We start from the raw sequence: 3,895 nt of genomic DNA, 5'->3' as shown, positions 1-3,895 counted from the left end.
GAGACGAATAAAGCAGAGCATCTGAACCGAGCACAGGTACATTCACTTGTTAATGAAATTTACACATTCCTTCTTATTGAGAAATTAACTATGTATCTTAAATATCCTTCAGTGAGTTACATGTATGTAAGATTTACATATTTATCCCACTCTGAATTTCAGACTTAGTCATTCTCAATTATTTTATTGTCTACACGGTCCTGAGCTAAAGAGTTCCTTGAGGTTTTGCTATAAAGGTAAAAGTAACATATGAAAAATGGAATAAAAATTCAATGCTCTTAGTAAAGGAACTCTAAATCACAGTCTAAACAAAGCATGGGAATTCATGATTACATTGCAGAAATAGTTCATTGCTAGATTCCTAGCAAACAACAATTGTTTCTTAATAAGATAATATGATATTACTTGAGAGACTCTCATGGTATTTATTTATTTATTTATTTACATTTTATACTTTTATTTTTCACTAGGACTCATTAATGTAACTGTTTCTGGCTGGATCATATAGGTTTCACTTTTCAAAAAAGATTGCCAAACGCTTTTCCAAATTGATGATATTATTTTACAGTCCCACCAGCAGTGTAAGAGAGTTCCATTTCCTTCATATCTTCAATAACACTTTGGGAGGGTCAAGCTTTTTAATTTTAGCCAATATAATGGTTGTGTAGGGATGTTTCCTAATATTTTAATTTACATTTATCTGATGAATATGGTGCTAAGCATCATTTGTTGCATATTGTTCTTTAGTTAATTATCTTTTGTTTTCCATGTTGAGTTGATTTTTCTTGTTATTAATGACTTGTAGGAGTTCTCAATGCAAATCCTTTGTTAGATGTGCATTCAATAAATATCTTCTCCCAGTTTGTGACTTGCTTTTTCATTTTCTTATTGGTGACCTGTGAAGAGCAAAAATGTTTAATTTTGATGAGGTTCAACTTCTCAAAATTTTCTTTTGTAATTTGTGCTTTATAGTCTGTTTAACCAACTTTTGCCCACTCCAAGATCAAATAGAGTTTTGTTTATGTTCTAGAATTTGTTTTATTTGGCTTTGGGTTTATTTTTTTAAATGCTCTTATAAATGGTTTCCTTATTTACTTAATATAAGCATTAAGATAGAGATTTGTCTTTTATTTTTTGAAAACTGTTGCCAATTAAAATCTTATTATTTTTTCAGAGATAATAGTGAAGGTGATTATTTTTTCAGAGATAATAGTGAAAGTGATATGAATAGCTAAATTATTGTAGAGATCTTACCATGATCTAGAACTCTTTTACTTGAATTATCACATTTAATGAACATTTAACTGTAAAGGCACATTCTAACAGTCCCTTTTATGTAAAAAAAACTGAAATAGAAAAAGATGATGCAAGTAGTAAGTTGCACATATGGGATCTTTCCAAACAGCACAATTTCATGGCCAAACTCCTTTTCATTGAACATATCATCTCTCAAAAATATAATTATTTATGACCAAGATTTTAGAAATTTCCACTAATTTAATAGAAAGAGCATATCTACAACTTTTGATGATTGGCTTTAGACACTCTAATTTAATATGTATTTTAAAGGTCTAAATATTCATATGAGAAGTAATTTCCACCTTAAGCTTTTTATTTGTTGTGAATATTTTTGTTTTGTTTATATTTTTATTTGTGGGAATGCACGTATATATTTTGCGTTTTACTTTTGCTTTTGCTTTTTTGAAGAGAGCTTTAGTACAAGTAGTCAAGTACTTGTCATTTCCACATTGAATTGGTCCTTCTGGGGTGGGTGCTATGTAAAGGTGTAAATACACCAGACCAAGTAACCTATTTTAAGAAAAGTTTTTCGTAAATTCCCCAAAGATATACTTAATGTGTTTAAAACAGTTCACTTGTCTCTGTCTTTCTTTGTGGGACAAATGTCACATATGTATCTGTAAATCCACACCATCAGCAGAATTATATATACTCAGTCATTACTCATTCAGTTCTTCTAATTCACTTGACAGTTGACACTGGTTATGGGTTTTTCCACTCATTTAAGTGAATTTACATTTATTTTTCCATTATTTGTGGACATATTTCTATACATCGAAGACAAAGATGGATGGAAGTAAAGTAAATGGCAAAGATTTATGTCAAATATATCTAAAATGATTTCTATAGTGACATTTTATACTCAAAAATAATCTTTAAAACTTTTCTAGTGATTTAGGGGAAAAGTTATAAATATTTGGAAAGTATTTACTGAATAAAAAATAAATAACTGAAAAAATTTCACCAAACATTAATTTGAATATTTGCAATAAAAATAGTTGAAATTGCCATATCGGTACATCGTATTGATTAAGATTGTGAACTTTCTATTTGGCTGTGTCACTTCGATTAGTTTGGGGTCAAGTTATCCAGCCTCTTGCTCTCAATTATCTATCTTGTAAAATGGAGAGAATAATAGCATGTAACTCTTTAGATTACTGTGGTCTTAAATAATTTACCTATGAAACACTCTGAAGAGTGTTTGACACAAACTAAGGGCTAATTAAATGTTAACTGCTATTATTATTATAGATTTCACATCTTTGGAAAGCAATAAAAAGTCCTATGTCTTTTTAGTTAGTATTTATCAATATCATATAGAAATGTATACGATTAACTTCAATTAGCATTTAACATAGATTGCCTTGCAAATCCCATTTTATTTTATTTTTATTTTTTATTTTAAAGATTTTTATTTATTTATTTGACCGAGAGAGAGGTCACAAGCAAGGAAAATGGCAGGCAGAGGGAGAGGGAGAAGCAGGATCCCCCCTGATGTGAAGTAGCCCAATGTGGGGCTCAGTCTCAGGACCCTGGGATCATGACCTGAGCTGAAGGCAGATGCTTAACTGAAGGTGCCACCCAGGTGCTTCAATCCCATTGCATTGTAAACAAACAGACATTTAAAGGTGTCCTATCCCCTAAAATTTGTGTTCAAAATAAATGACTCTATCTCCCTCTCTATCTCTGTCTTCCCTCACTATGTGAATATATTATCACTTCCTACAAGCTAATGTTTCTCAAAGTATAGTCCTCCAACCACATGCATCAAACACATCTAGTTGCTTATTCAAATAATCGTTTCAGGTTCTCATTCCCAGAGATGCTAATGAATTTGACTATGGAAAGACTAAGAGATTTGCATTTTTAACACTTATTCCATATATCTTAGGCACACAAAAGTTTAAAATTCAATGTTTTGAAAGACTAATCTATTCATTCTTACCCAAATGCTTATTGTTCCTTAGCTGATAAGTGCCCTCTTTATGGAAAATATCTATTTCAGTAATTATGCTCAATCCTCAAAGAATGCCATAACTCTGCTATATTTCATATATGCAACATTAGTTCATTTTTTAAACCACATTCATCTTTCAAATTTTGACTCACATCCAATCACTTTCATATCTTCAAATTTTTCAAATCTTATGTGAAAAACACAGGCAAACCCTGAAGAAACTTTTGCTGCTTCACATGTTATCTTGCTTTCTCTATTTATTCTAACTTGCACTAAGGTAACAAAGTAAAGAATAATGGCTAGCACAGCAGTGATGATCAATCAGACAGATGTGGACTTGAACTGATTGTGCTAATTACTGCAGATGTTACTGGGTCTTTCTGGCTATTCTTTTAATCTTAAAATATTAAAATGCTTACCATATTTAATATTTTAAAATACTAATATTGTGGTATTCACTAAATTGATTATGATCAAATATGACTTATATAAACTACCTAATTCACTCCTTGCACAAATTAGTCAATCAAAATATTTACATTCCTAGATTTTCACTTCATTATTTTTTAAAGGATTTCATGTAGGAAGTGAGTATGTGTGTGCGTACCAAGCTAGATGCTTAAACATTTGGGTCTTCAT

The sequence above is a fragment of the Canis lupus genome, chromosome 20, assembly GCF_048164855.1.
Source record: "Canis lupus baileyi chromosome 20, mCanLup2.hap1, whole genome shotgun sequence".
Classification (NCBI taxonomy): Eukaryota; Metazoa; Chordata; class Mammalia; order Carnivora; family Canidae; genus Canis; species Canis lupus.
This window is presented reverse-complemented; position numbering follows the sequence as displayed.